At 36.0% G+C, this 16,207-nt stretch overlaps 2 long non-coding RNA genes across 2 annotated transcripts; one reads left to right on the top strand and one right to left on the bottom strand.

Moving 5' to 3' along the window:
* Positions 1-4,024: 4,024 nt before the first annotated feature.
* Positions 4,025-6,847, bottom strand: LOC114304763 (uncharacterized). The gene is made up of 3 exons (XR_014350240.1): positions 6,642-6,847; positions 5,806-5,850; positions 4,025-4,350 (listed from the first exon to the last, which is right to left on the bottom strand). It is a non-coding gene; the product is annotated as an uncharacterized LOC114304763 (long non-coding RNA).
* A 4,938-nt stretch (positions 6,848-11,785) lies between these two features.
* Positions 11,786-13,919, top strand: LOC145806753 (uncharacterized). The gene is made up of 3 exons (XR_014350239.1): positions 11,786-11,908; positions 12,838-12,895; positions 13,661-13,919. It is a non-coding gene; the product is annotated as an uncharacterized LOC145806753 (long non-coding RNA).
* The last annotated feature ends 2,288 nt before the right edge of the window (positions 13,920-16,207 follow it).

Below are 16,207 nucleotides of genomic sequence, written 5' to 3'. Positions count from 1 at the left end.
TAACTATCAAGTATTAATGTTCTACAAAGAGTTTCATTATGTTTTCTCCAGCTATGCAAGCTTTTGGGCATGAAATTTGTGTTTCAAAACTCAAAACTCATTTGTGGGAAGCCTAGAATTTGACCACTTCGCTCAAGCGATGAAGTCGTCGCTTGAGCGCACTTTGCATGCTCCCAATATTTTTGCAGACCTTTGAAGTTGGCTCAAGTGACCAAGTGTGCGCTCGAGCTAACCTAACCTAATCTAACTTTGCATTGCACTTGGCTTGAGCGACCGAGTGATAGCTCGAGCCCACTTTGACACCATCCAATACTTTTGCAGTCAGGCCACACCGATAGAGCGACCAAAGATGCGCTCGAGCGAACACCCTGTTTTTAACAAATTTTGACAAACACTTCCATGTGCATATTTTCATCATCATACTCTCTTAGGCATTCTTAAGCATTGTTTAGACATTTTTAGTCATGGAATAAGCTAGAAACACACTTAAGAGAATTGAATTAAGATACAATACTTGATTGCTTATGTGTACTTCAATGTGTATCTTTGTTATGTGTTTGGTGTAGGTGGTCACCCAAAGCCTATATCAGTACCAGCCCGCTGTGAGTAGTATCTTTGTAAAGATATGTTCAAATGTATTTTGAATTACTTATAGAACAATATTTTGAAATGTTATTTTGAGTGAATGGTTGAATGTCTTATTTGAAAGGTAATCATGGCATCCTTTAGTGAGGTCCTCAGTTGGGGGGAAACAATACCATGGCCTTTCGTTATTTGTTTGTAGAGATCTCTGATGTTGACCCCGTGTGGTCCCTTTGCTTGACCTATATGGTCCATTCGTTTAGAACTACATGGTTCATTCGTTGACCATGATGGCCCCTTTGATTTAGGCTTGATTGGCCCATTTGGTTTGCTCTATTGGATGAACCACATATGGGATATGATTCATGAATTTTTGTTATGTCAAATGCGTGATTATGATTCGTTTCGAAACTTATAAGTTATGCTTTGAACTATGCTAGACCTCAATCATTTAACCTCTTTACACTAATATTACTCACTGGGTTTTAGCTCACCTTTCTCCCTTATATATATATATATACGTAAGTGAGCAACTGGAACGTCAAGTCTAGTGATGCCTCGAGAGTCCACCTTTTGGTGAAGCTACTTTTGGAGTCCCTTCGTGATGAGGCGTACTTGGACTCAAGTGGAGCCAAGCCTTCTCAACCCTTTTGTTTTATTTTGTTTTTGTTATTTGGACACTTGTTTTGAATGGATGTTATGTATAAGAGTTTAAAGATGTTATGATGCAACTATGTACTTATGAATCTACGTATGAAGGTTGAAGTCTTAACTATTTATAAAATTTGCATATATGCACTGCTCAATGGACGTAATTATATTTTTATTATTGCTTCTGCTAAGCCTTGTTACTTATTAATGATTGTTAGATTTGTCTTTGAGGCTGAGTAATCTAGGATTATTGGTTGGTCGTGGCCTCAACCTCTAGGGGCAAGTTTGGGTCGTAACGGATTGGTATCAGGGCACGAGTTATGCCTCACTCACTAATCCATTTAAGCAATAAGGTGTCTAGAAAAGATTTAAAGATTGCATCCATATGCATTTTAGTACAAGAACAAAGTGACTTTTGTAAATTGTATACATGAATATGTGTTCATACATTATGTTTATTATAATATCAAGTTTATATAGATAACGGTGAGAACAAGAGCGGATGAACTGGAGGAATCTACCTTCACCCGACTTGACCGAATGGAGAGAATGATACATGATATGGCCAAAAGCTTAAGAGAATAACAACAATGGCAACAACAATAACAACCACCCCCACCTCTAATGCCTATACCACTACCGGTGCAGAATCACCAAGCAGATGACCGAACTATCTCACTCACCAAAGAGTTCAAAAAGACCACCCTATTCTATGGAGGAGTGGAACCGCTTAAGGCTGAAGCTTGAGTCTTAGGGATCGAGAAGTTGTTTGAAGTGTTCCCATGCATGGAAATGCAGAAAGTTCTATTGGCCGTATTCACTTTAGAGGATGTGGCAAGGAGATGGTGGATGTTGATTTGGGATGATAACAAGGAAATTAGATAGGCTCGATTTTTGGAGATTTTCTACGAAAAATACTTTCCACAGTGTATTCGGGATAAGGTGTCGGAATTTGAGGGGTTAAAGTAAGGAAACAAGACAGTGGCAGAATATGAGGCTCAATTACTAAACTGGCATAGTTTGCGCCACATATGGTCGACACGGACTACAAAAATTCTAAAAAATTTGAAAGAGGCCTTCGTGATTCAATTTTAGAAAAGGTTAATGTGTTGAAACTATCGAAGTATGTTGATGTTCTAGATAGGGCACTTATGTCAAAAACAAACATGGCCACTAGTAATTGAAACTTTGAATGAAAGAACAAGAGGCATAATTTTAATATGAACAAAGGGGCAACATCAGCAATGACTAAGAAAGCAAAATCGGGATATTCTAGTAGCTCAAACCAAAGTGGTAACTCAGCACCTACTTGTCCAGATTGTGGAAGAAATCACCGAAGTGCATGCTATCAGACTACAGGGGCTTGTTTTCAATGCAGAAAGATGGGAAACATGGTGAGGGAACATCCAAAACCACGACATGGTGGTAATTGGGGTGCTACAAGTTCAACTGGATCTGTACTGACATTAAGGGCTAACGTAACACCAACTGCAACGAGAGACAATCAAAGGCAAGGAAGAGTTTTTGCACTCATTCTAGGGGACACCCAAAATACAGAGACTGTGGTTTCAGGTACACTCTCTACTTATGGACAAAGTGCATATGTGTTGATCAATTCAAGGTCTGCACATTCTTTTGTTTCTATGCTATTTGCTCATAAATTGAATAGACCTTCGGAAACTTTGACATATGTGTTATATGTGTCATCGCCATCGGGAGGATCTATGTTGTGATCTTTTGTTTACCCTGCATGTGAAATTTTGCTTGAGAATGCCATCTTGTACGTTGATTTATCGCCTCTGGACATGACTCATTTTGATATGATTTTGGGTATGGACTGGCTATCCAAATACTATGCAACTATTGACTGTGCCTCTAAACCAGTAATATTCCGACCTCTGGGACAAAATGAGTTTTATTTTGAAAGAAAGAGTGTAGTTCCCCCACTATACTTAATTTCTACAATGAAGGCTCATAAATTGATTAACAAGGGATGCCAAGGGTATTTGTATTGCATATTGAGTGTTCAAACTACAGATACTACCTTAGATAATATTCCAGTAGAAAAATATTTTTCTGATGCGTTTCCAAAAGAATTGTTAGGACAATTAATTGATAGGGAGATTGAGTTTGTGATTGATGTGGTACCGAGTACTCAACCAATATCCAAAACTCCATGTTGCATGTCAACTGCTGAAATAAAAGAATTAAAAGTTTAGTTGCAAGAATTACTTGATAAGGGGTTCATTTGGCCGAGCATATCACCGTGGGGAGCATCTGTATTGTTCATGAAAAGGAATGATGGAACACTTTGCCTATACATTGACTACCGAGAGTTGAATGAGGTAACCATTAAGAACAAATATCCTTTACCTCAGATTGACGATTTGTTTGATCAGTTACAGGGGGCCTAGGTGTTTTCAAAACTTGACTTGAGATCGGGATACAATCAATTGAAAGTTAGGACCGAGGACATTGAGAAAACTGCCTTCTGAACCAGATATAAACATTATGAATTTTTAGTCATGCCTTTTGGAGTCACCAATGCACCTGCAACTTTCATGGATTTAATGAATCACATCTTTAAACCATTCTTAGATAAATTTGTTGTTGTATTCATCAATGACATTTTGATTCATTCAAAGAGTAAAAAAGAACATGAACAATATGTCACACCCCAGACTTGCCCCTAAAAGTTTGGGCATGACCTATTCAACCGAACTCTTAACCTGACATACATAACATATGGGGCCTGAACGGAAGCATTTGACAATATAAACGAACATATAAAAGAAAACTATATCCATTGAGTGACCTGAATTAAGCCAGGATCATAAGCTGAACATAATGCAAACAAATACGTAGTAGTATGCCTCGGAAAATTTAGTTATAAACATATACATATATAGACTCAGCCCCCATAATTGGGCACAACAAGAATAGTAAAAAGAAAAAGGATTATATACACTTCAACCTTAGGTAGGTAATCAAGGTATAAACCAAAAGCTCAATAAAACTCCATAGAATGGCTGTCTTTACTTAAGTGCCTGGACTCTCCGGGGTTGACACCAAAAAGAGTGGATCCCACAGGTTAAGACTGACCTTCAGGTAGGATACCTACAGAACATACGTAACATGAAGTGAGCCAAGCTCAGTGAATAGCAATACTTAAATAAAACAATGCTTAACTTGAACATAAAACATATCAATGCTTATATAAATAAAGAGAGCACTTAATTTAATTCTGTCTTAAGTTCAGATTGATCTTGTCGGTTACAAAGTCACAGAGTGGCCCTCGGCCCAAAGAGTTCACACATTCGCACTTTGGCCCCCAGCCTAACAGATTCATAACTTCATAGCTTCACAAATTGGCCCTCGGCCTCATAGATTCACCTTTCACATATTTCACAAATGGCCCTCGGCCTCATAGATTCACATTTCACATATTTCACAAATGGCCCTCGGCCTCATAGATTCACATTTCACATATTTCACAAATGGCCCTTGGCCACATAGCTTCATAGTTCACAAGTTCACAATATTTCACAAAATCATGTATTCTTAAACCACGGTATTATTACCCCCGGGCAAGGGCCACAAACCACGGTATTATTACCCCCGGGCAAGGGCCACAAAGGTTCGTAACTTCACGATTTCTTTTAAGCCTTCATAATTTTACATTGTTTCTCACATGGCACACGTAGCTTCTTAAACTCTTTTGATGTTTCCATAAGTTCATAAATTCACAAAGTGGAGGTTCTTACTTCACAAATTATATCTTCCAACATATTGTATCTTTCACATAATGGCCATAGGCCTCATGATCTTCATATATTTACAGACCAAATCATACGTATCATGTCATATATATAAACGGAAACAAAGTCATACATAGTCATGAAGCTTGAATCATAACAAAATCAGAATTCTTATGTAACACATCAAAATAACTTCAAGTTCATATGGGTATACATAGCTCTTTTCACTTGTTCTGATCTTTCGAAGGTGACCACACTTACTTGATAACTTGTAATTGAATGGCCTGTGGTTCATTAATAACAAACAGTATACCCTCATATTTACATAGAAGCCGATCTTTCAAGAGTAACATAAATCCTTTGACGTAGTTCACTTGGTAGCATACAAAAGTAACACAATGGTGTAAGTGTTCATATACATTAACATAGTTAGTTTACAATTAAGAGCGTGTTAATGGTAATCGTGGCATCATTCATAGGAGTTAGCATAGTTAACTTTCAGTTTAACTGAACATTCTGATAATTATTACTAAAAGGTAAGCACAGTATACAAATTGTATGAGTTCAAAGATACGCGGATACCATACTTCTATAATGCTCATACATTCCACTTGTTCATCACGAACCACTATAGCTATCTTGCAAATAACAGAATATTAGTATTCTTGTCAACAGTATACAGAATGCACTGCCCAATAATACCTTTAGATTTCCAATCAATATAATATTAACATACTTACTTGTAAGGAACAGAACGTTAACCATAATAATCATTAACAGTAATTAAACGGACTTCCACAGTACTACTACTCACAGTGATCGGTTCCCGATGGTAATGGTACAATGTCCTCGTCTCGATCTACAATTACAAAGCACAACACATAATATGAGGTTATACTCGATCCTTTACTTATTCTCTTTAGTCATTTAATCAATTAGTCATGGTGGTATCACTCATTATGCTTTAATAAGGTGTAATCCATGCCTTAGAAAATAGGAGAAATCGATGGGAAATGGTTTAAGTGAAGAAAAGGGGCAAAATCGGTTGATAAAAAGTGAACAGTCGTCACTAATTTGGGCATAACTATTCCTGTATTTATAATTTGAGAGTGAGACTGGCGCCATTAGAAACTAGACTTCCGGGGCTTGATTTTAGGCTCAAGAATCACTCAAAACGGAGTCCGAATGCAAAAGATATGCTTGATCAAAGTTGGCTGAACAAGCTGTCTTCCGCACGTGCGGCAAGAAGCCCCGCACGTGCGGCGATTTGGGCAGAAAGCTGTTCGAAAATTCAGCAAAAATCCAATTTTTGGTGCTCTTGTTCAAGGCTCAAAATAGGGTCTTTTAATTGGTAAACATGGGTCAAAATCATGTAATTAGAAGCCATAAAATAGATCAACTTCCTACAATTTGAATCTTTGATCTTAATTTACAAACATAACTTCATTTCATAACATTCCCATCTTCACACATACATAGACATATATATACACACATGATCATTTAGCTACATAGTCAAGCTCAAGAAACATGATTCTAATTAATCATTCACCACTTACTTGTTCCATACATAACCCTAATTTGTAAAACATGAAGAACTTCCTACTTAATTATCAAGGAGAGGAACCAATTAGAATGAATTACACATACCTTAAGCCTTACATCCTTCAATCTTTAATCCTTTCTAATTTCTCCATCTTTCTTCTTGTTGAGTTCTCAATTTCCCCCTCTCTCACGTGGCTCCCCCCTTTTCTCTAGATATTTTTGATTTTGATTCTAAATAATGAGTCCACCCATTCATAAAGCACCCAATATATATAAATATACACACACACCAACATAACACAATAAAGAGAGCCAAACGTGGCCTTATGAATCGCGAAAAATCAAATTTCAATTAAACTTTTTAGATAACTCTAAAAATTATGCTGATCATAAATATGTCCCCTGTTCTGGTTTCTGAAGCTTCTAAGGCCTTTAATTTGCAGTATAAAATTAATCACCCAACGTCCATCAACGAATCAGAAAAATTAAATTTCAAATTAATTTTCCCAAATAATTCCAAAAATTCCCATTAACATACCCAAGTACTCAATTTTGATTTTTGAACCCATAAAGGTCGGTAATTCAAATTTTAAGTCCTTAACTCAACTGATAATGCTCCAATTCTAATAGATATAATTAAATACAAACACATCATCTCATAGATAAATAAAAGTGATTTCTTATACGCATTTTGGGGTCATTACATTCTCCCCACCTTAAGAAGTTTGGTCCTCCAAACTTGATTCACCTTGTCGCAAGTTTAGTTCCGTTTTGGACATATAACATTTCTCAATCATTTCACAAACTATCGTCATGTATCAAACTTGTTAAGTCCACAAGTAACCTCCTTTATCACAATTCCTCAAAAGTATATGCTTATTATAACATTTAAGCCCATAATAACAATTAAGTGCTAAAGCAACGCCTTCGGAGCTCTTTGCTCATCATCTGCATTAGACTTATCAGTTCAAATCAAATCTTTAACAGACTCCAAATACCAACTTAAATCATATTTCACGGATTTACATGTTTAAAGTAGAGCTGTCTCACATTATTGTTCAATTCTTTTATAAATATTCACATACTTTGGTTCGAACAATTCACGGGGTAATCTCATACTTATTGCGAGAAGGAAGATAAGATTACACGAGTCCATCGTAGAATATTTAAGATATAAAATCCTCAGTAGGTAGGGTCAGATAGGCACAATGGAACAATTTTAAATGCTCATTTCACACATCCTAGAGGGTCAGACAGGTCAAAGGAAGCATCCCAACATTTTTGCCTTGGGCCGCACGTGCGGCTGTGAGCCCCGCACGTGCGGCGAATCTGCCAAAAATCTGTTCGAAATTCTTCAAAATGGGGCTTTTTGGTGGCATCATGAAACTTCAAAATGGATCTATAATTGCTCAAATTATGCTTCAAATATCATGTGATTTAAGAGAAAACAAGAGTTGATCAATCATAAATTAAATTCTAAACACATAATTCATGTCCAAAGAGTTCATAACACATATATATCAAAGTGTAACTCAAGTCCATAAACATGGTGATTTGTTTCCAATAAGATCATTCAAAACCAATAAGAAGCATAATTTTGTATAGAGAGGAAGTAGAAATGGAACTCTAACTCAATTTAACGCCAACACATTTCAATCACATCCATATACCTCCCATATCAAAGAAATGATACACATACACCCAAAATTCCTATTCAAGACAACACAATTAAATTACATACCTTAAGTTCAAACCTTCTAATCCTCCCCCTCTTGAAGAATCTTCTTTACCCTTCTTCTCAGACCCCTTTTCTAACCCAAGCTTTCTCTAGTCGAATCACCATATGTTCTTTACTATGTTCATATACAAATTCCATTACTTGATAAATCCCATATTATAAGTCACTTAGGGATAAGCTAGTAACCCAAACTATCTATCATCGTCACAAAAATCAATTATGTGGGTAGATTCCTATCATATAATGCATCATACACTTTTGAAATTTCCTGTAAGTGCGCCATGAGACACTTAATCAGAATATCCTAAGTTTGGATATGAGCCATAAAAACATATAAGGTAACTATCTTCTCAAGTGTAGGGAGCCATCCAAAAATAAAGCCAGAATCAAATTCGAAATCACGTTCAATTAATCAGGAATATATTAGAGAGACGATTTCTCAATTCTTGATACACATAGGTGGGGTTTTCGTTCTTACGGCAAATTATCAGATCCCCCTCATTCGATTTGTTTTCACGGTAGTCCTTAACTCCCCTTTTACGGGTGTCATACAAGCAGACATATAAGATAGGTGGGGTTCTTCATATTCTTCGGCCATTTCTTATAAGAAATCCCGATTACAGATTACAGATGAAACGTAAACAAAACAAAGTACAATTTCAGATTTCAGGTTTCAAATCACAGATTACAGATTACAGAGGGCAGAGTACAGACAAAATTATGATTACAGATTCCCATAATCAAATTTCGGTTACACACAAACACTAATCCTTAGATCTCATCAATACTTCCCTATCAGAAGTCTTCGGTAATTCCCTTAGTTCACAAAATCATATCACTTACACAAGCTTTCAAGATTAAGAAGCAAAGTCACAATCACTTAATCCCTTGCACAACTTTAGGGGGTCACCACATGCCTGACTTTTTCTTAGAATCGGTCATTCTTAACATATTTTCAATCCTTACACAAAACACATCTTATTAAAATATTCAAACACAATAAATTCTTAAAATCACGAAATCTAGACATGGTTATGACAAGAAAACATAACTACGAGTATCATACATATAGCATTTCTTTCGATCTTATAAATATTGGAGTTCAGTACAGAGTACAGACTCCCACAATTATATCCCAATTACGCTTAAACCATACTCATTAGGCACCATCAATAATTTCCTATCAGAAGTGGGCGGTAATTAAAATAATTTATATATAATTCCCTTAGTGTTAAAATTAAACAAATGCGAAAAGCCCAACCATACTATCATTATTCCTACAGATAACCATGAACTCATAATATAAATTTCAATTAATTCTTACCGATCAGTTCAAATCCTTACCACGCTTCCGCAGTGCAATATTCACATTACATGTCTTGCATTCTTCACCAGCCTATACAAGATAAACAGAGGCAATAAAAGGACATAAAACAGATATAGATGGTAGTCATCAGAGTTAGCAGGTAGAACATTTAACGTTGCCACCAAGTTCTTTCATATGCACTAAGGATGTCATGCATGATGCCTAAATATTTTCTAGACATCCTAAAGCTCAATGGACTCGTGTGTGAGGTAGCAACTCGTGCTCTGATACCACTTGTCACACCCCAGACTTGCCCCTAAAAGTTTGGGCATGACCTATTCAACCGAACTCTTAACCTGACATACATAACATATGGGGCCTGAACGGAAGCATTTGACAATATAAACGAACATATAAAAGAAAACTATATCCATTGAGCGACCTGAATTAAGCCAGGATCATAAGCTGAACATAATGCAAACAAATACGTAGTAGTATGCCTCGGAAAATTTAGTTATAAACATATACATATATAGACTCAGCCCCCATAATTGGGCACAACAAGAATAGTAAAAAGAAAAAGGATTATATACACTTCAACCTTAGGTAGGTAATCAAGGTATAAACCAAAAGCTCAATAAAACTCCATAGAATGGCTGTCTTTACTTAAGTGCCTGGACTCTCCGGGGTTGACACCAAAAAGAGTGGATCCCACAGGTTAAGACTGACCTTCAGGTAGGATACCTACAGAACATACGTAACATGAAGTGAGCCAAGCTCAGTGAATAGCAATACTTAAATAAAACAATGCTTAACTTGAACATAAAACATATCAATGCTTATATAAATAAAGAGAGCACTTAATTTAATTCTGTCTTAAGTTCAGATTGATCTTGTCGGTTACAAAGTCACAGAGTGGCCCTCGGCCCAAAGAGTTCACACATTCGCACTTTGGCCCCCAGCCTAACAGATTCATAACTTCATAGCTTCACAAATTGGCCCTCGGCCTCATAGATTCACCTTTCACATATTTCACAAATGGCCCTCGGCCTCATAGATTCACATTTCACATATTTCACAAATGGCCCTCGGCCTCATAGATTCACATTTCACATATTTCACAAATGGCCCTTGGCCACATAGCTTCATAGTTCACAAGTTCACAATATTTCACAAAATCATGTATTCTTAAACCACGGTATTATTACCCCCGGGCAAGGGCCACAAACCACGGTATTATTACCCCCGGGCAAGGGCCACAAAGGTTCGTAACTTCACGATTTCTTTTAAGCCTTCATAATTTTACATTGTTTCTCACATGGCACACGTAGCTTCTTAAACTCTTTTGATGTTTCCATAAGTTCATAAATTCACAAAGTGGAGGTTCTTACTTCACAAATTATATCTTCCAACATATTGTATCTTTCACATAATGGCCATAGGCCTCATGATCTTCATATATTTACAGACCAAATCATACGTATCATGTCATATATATAAACGGAAACAAAGTCATACATAGTCATGAAGCTTGAATCATAACAAAATCAGAATTCTTATGTAACACATCAAAATAACTTCAAGTTCATATGGGTATACATAGCTCTTTTCACTTGTTCTGATCTTTCGAAGGTGACCACACTTACTTGATAACTTGTAATTGAATGGCCTGTGGTTCATTAATAACAAACAGTATACCCTCATATTTACATAGAAGCCGATCTTTCAAGAGTAACATAAATCCTTTGACGTAGTTCACTTGGTAGCATACAAAAGTAACACAATGGTGTAAGTGTTCATATACATTAACATAGTTAGTTTACAATTAAGAGCGTGTCAATGGTAATCGTTGTGAGAACCCGAATATAAAAATTAAGTAAATAATTAAATAATAATTTTACAAATCTCAAATATTTTATTATGAATCTTTAAGTGCAAATTAAATATTATTGGAGGATCTTTTAATTAATTTTAAACCTAAAATAAATTTATGGTGAAAGTCTTCAATTTAAAGGCAAGATTTATTATTTAAAATAAATAAATAAATAAATAAAATAAAAATTAAGTGTCAAATTAGTAAGCATATTTTGATCTAATAGTAGTTGTATTTTATTTAAATTAATGGAGAGATAAAATAAAATAAAATAAAACAAAGGACATTTTTGTCTAGAGTCATTTATGTTATGTATAACAAAGAAAAGAAAAGAAAAACCCTAGGTTCCTAATACATTCTATAGCAGCAGCCACAACAGCCACGGGGAGGAAGAAGTTTGAGAGAAAAGAAGAAGAAAAAAGGGGATTGCAAGCAAGGAGTAATTTTTTGGTGTGGTAGGTATCTTTTTCTTCTTTTTTTTTTCTTTGTTTTTGTTCTTTATTCTTACTCTATTATTATTTAGATCATTGATGGAGAAGTTGTAGGTTTATATATTTTGTATCTATATATACTGTTAAGAAATTTGAGGAGTTAAATTCATGTATAAAGATTGGGTATTATTCTTAGTTAAAAATTCTGCGCATAATCACAAACTTTAAAAATCAAGAAACCATATCAAACGGATGAATTTTAATCTGAAATTTTTACAGTAGATTAATTATATATTGAATTGTATATATGATTTTTTTCATAATTTTTGGGAGTCGAAATCCATATAAATTGAGGTATTCAAATCTGTCCAGGAAACCAGTCCGAAACAGTAAATTCGGGATTGTTGTTCTCTTTGGGTATAAATCCAAAAATTATCAAATTAGTGTCATTAGAACCGGTTACGAGTCTAGTTTCATAGGTTTTTAGCCTTGCATTGATTGCTCGTGTATATTAAGAGAACCGTCATTTTCTTTAAAGTGCTGCAGAAAACAACCTGTTTGGATATAATAAATTGTAGAAAATTATTTTGATAAGCAAATCAAGTGAAACCAATTGGGTTTGAAACTTAAGATATATTAGATTATATCTGGAGGTTATTGGAATTTTTCGAATAGTGTGGAGTGGGTTTTGTAATTTTCAAAGTTAGCGAATAGATTGGGAAAACTTGTTTAAAACACTGCTTCATCTTAAAGTTATTTTTAGTTAAGTTTCGATCGGAATCTATGTCTTGGGTGATTTTAGACCTTGAAGAATATGAACTTAGGTAATATTTAAGAGTAACGGTGAGTTGGGTTGAGCCGTGTTAGTGCGTTTTAGTTTGAGGTTACTTAGTTCCTATTTTTTTTAGTATTTTTAAATTAGTTGTGACGCGTAGTTTTTATACTTGGTTCAGGCCACTAGTTGGACTTTTACACTCTATTCGATTCAAGGATTATATCATTTCGTTTCAGGTGAGTAGTTTCATGCTACGTATTTTTATAAATGTTTCCCTACCCTAAATTGTTGGAAAATCAAATTGTTGTTTCAAGACTAAACTGCTTTGATAAATTATTATATTATCAATTGGATCAAATTATTTCTGAAACATGTGTGAACTTGGCATACTGTAAACTATTTGTTTTGGTCTCATGTTTATAATGATGAACCACCATGTTTTGCAAAACTGATGTGTATTGATTATTGGGACCATGTGTGTATTTAGTCCAGGGAAATTATTCCACTGTGTGTGGTGACTCTGGCCACTAGGGAACAGATCCGGGTTGGGCCGTGATGACTCTAGTGCTCAACGATTGTAAGGAACAGACCTTTAAAAACAACTAGGTGACCTTCAATCGGATCGTCTTTGAGAAAAGGCCCAGGTGCCACCCTGAGGATGACTCTTAGTTCGGTATTGGATCCAACGGGGCTTATAGCCTGAGAAATGTGTGGCAGATTATTTGTTTTTATTGGTACCCAGAAAATTATTGGTGTTCATGTTATAATCTGTTTTAAGTGAAAAATGTCGTTTATCATGTTCTTGCGAGACATGAGTATTTTAAGTGTTGAATTGTGGAACCTTCTTTTTGAAACAGATTGTATTTACCAAACTGTATGCCAATCTAGTTTCTGTGATATATATCTTATTTTGGAATTGAACCCTGTTTTCAAAATTGTATTTACTATCCATGTTGCTACTCACTGAGCTATCAGCTGACTTAGTTGTTTACCATTTCCAGGTGTTAGAAGGACTTAGAGTAGACTCATGGCGTAGTGGGGACTCAATTGCATGGACCTCTAGGGCATTCCTTTAGTTTAGAGTGTTATGTCAAGTTTGTGCATATTTATATTTATTCTTATCGAAGTTCATTTAGGATTATTTTTGATATGTGGGTTGTTTATATCCCATAATTTTGGATGGCTTTTGATTACGGTTGATTTTGCCGTTTATAATTGTGGCATGTCTGGATTGAGTTTTGGTTATTTATTATTGGACTATTGTTCAGTTGTTCAATGTGATTGGATTCGTGTTTAGGCTTACGTGTGCCTTGGGCTAAGTCCCTGTGGGCCACGGCCGGTCATGCCCGGATTTGGGGTGTGACAATTGTGGTATCAGAGCTATAGATTTATCGAGTTACATATATTGCATTTCATCATTTAGACGAGGTCCGAGTCCTTATAGTCCTTAGTAGTGTTTGGTTAAGTTAGTTTTGTTTAAGCTTGTGTTGAATCGTTCTTGATTTCATTTTGAAGGTTAAGAGTTGGCACCTAGATATCTACACTGATTGTCTATTCCTGGTGAGTCTTTGATGTTTGTATTACCTTGTCTACTCCATTAGGTGGAATAGTAATATTGGGAGAAACAGTGGTGTTAGGGGATGATTGTAGATCTTGTGAGATAGAGATGGATGGTAGAATTTTTCCAGTGGATTTGATTTCTTTAGAGATGAAGGATTTTTATGTGATTTCGGGGATGGATTGGTTGACGAAGCATCATGCTTCTATTGATTGTTTTAGAATGGGAGTAGTTTTTGCTATGCTGGGACAACTTGAGTTTTTCTTCCAGGGGGATAGGAAAGGGTCTTTTATCTGTTTTACTTCTTCCTTTTAGGCTAATCGAATGTTAAGTAAAGGGTGTAATGATTATTTAGCATGTGTGGTGAGTATTCAACTGTCAGAATAGAAGTTAGAGGAGTTACCTGTAGTGAGTGATTGTGTTGATGTTTTTCTAAAGGATCTACCTAGATTTCCTCTAGATCGTGAAGTAGAATTTTCCATTAACTTGGTCCCTAACACAACACTTATTTCTAAAGTGCCCTATAGAATGGCGCCGTTGGAGTTGAGGGAGTTACAAACTCAGTTATAGGAGTTGTTAGACAAAGGTTTTATTAGGCCTAGCATGTCACCTTGGGGAGCACCTGTGTTATTTGTGAAGAAGAATGATGGGTCTATGAGATTGTGTATTGATTATGGGGAACCGAACAAAGTCACAATGAGAAATAGGTGTCCTTTGCCATGTATTGATGACCTATTTGACCAATTGCAGGGAGCTTAGATATTCTCTAAGATGGACTTGAGGTCAGGCTATCACCAGTTGAAAGTAAGGGATGAGAATGCTCCTAAGACCGCTTTTAGAACCCGCTATAAGCATTATGAGTTCTTGGTGATGCCTTTTGGTCTCACAAATGCAACAGCCGCATTCATGGATTTAATGAACTGAGTATTTAAACCCCAACTAGATAAAATTTGTGGTAGTGTTTATTGATGATATCCTAATTTATTCGAGGAGTAAAGAGGAGCATGAGCAGTATTTGAGGGTAGTATTTTAGATCCTTAGGGAGAAGAGACTGTATGCAAAATTTAAGAAGTGTGAATTCTGGTTGAGCAGTGTATCCTTTTTGAGCTATGTAGTGAGTAAAGATGGGGTATCTATGGATAGCACGAAGATGATAGCAATTATTGATTGGCCGCGACCTATTTCTGTGACAGAGGTACGTAGCTTTCTAGGGCTTGGTGGATATTATAGACAGTTTGTGGAAGGATTCTGTTGTATTGCTTTGCCATTTATAAGCCTCACTAGGAAAGAGGTAAAGTTTGAGTGGAATGATGATTGTGAGTGTAGCTTCTAAGAGTTTAAACAAAGGTTGATATTAGCTCCAATCCTTGCCTTATCTACTGATGGTGGTGGTTTTGTGATTTATAATGATGCTTCACGACAAGGTTTAGGATGTGTGCCCAGGCAGCATAAGAAGGAGATTACTTATACGTCACAACAGTTGAAAGTACATGAGAGAAATTATCCTACGCACGACTTGGAGTTAGCAATAGTGATTTTCGCTCTTAAGAGCTGGCGACATTATTTGTATGGAGAGTCGTGTGAGATTTACACTGATCATAAGAGTTTGAAGTATATTTTCACACAGAATGAACTAAATTTGAGGCAAAAAAAAAAAAAAAAAAAAAAAAAAAAAGATGGCTTGAGTTGTTAAAAGATACGATATGAATATTTTGTATCATCCGGGAAAGCCAAATGTGGTGGTAGATGCCTTGAGTAGGAAAGTAGCAGTTGGAGATGTAGCTGCTTTGTCTATTGAGAGTTGTTTGGTGGAAGACATTAGACGTTTGAGGCTTGAGGTTGTTATGCCTGGTGATAGGGCTTATTATAGTCAATTGATAGTTCAACTGACCTTGAGAGAACGGATTCGTTTAGATCAGGAGATTGACCCCCAGTGTGAGCGTATTAAAGGAGAGATGGCAGAGGGTAAGAATGTAGACTTTGTGGTTAG

The sequence above is a fragment of the Camellia sinensis genome, chromosome 14, assembly GCF_055761805.1.
Source record: "Camellia sinensis isolate YWXY chromosome 14, ASM5576180v1, whole genome shotgun sequence".
Classification (NCBI taxonomy): Eukaryota; Viridiplantae; Streptophyta; class Magnoliopsida; order Ericales; family Theaceae; genus Camellia; species Camellia sinensis.
The sequence above is the reverse complement of the archived record's forward strand: the minus strand, read 5'-3'. Positions and strand labels throughout refer to the sequence as shown.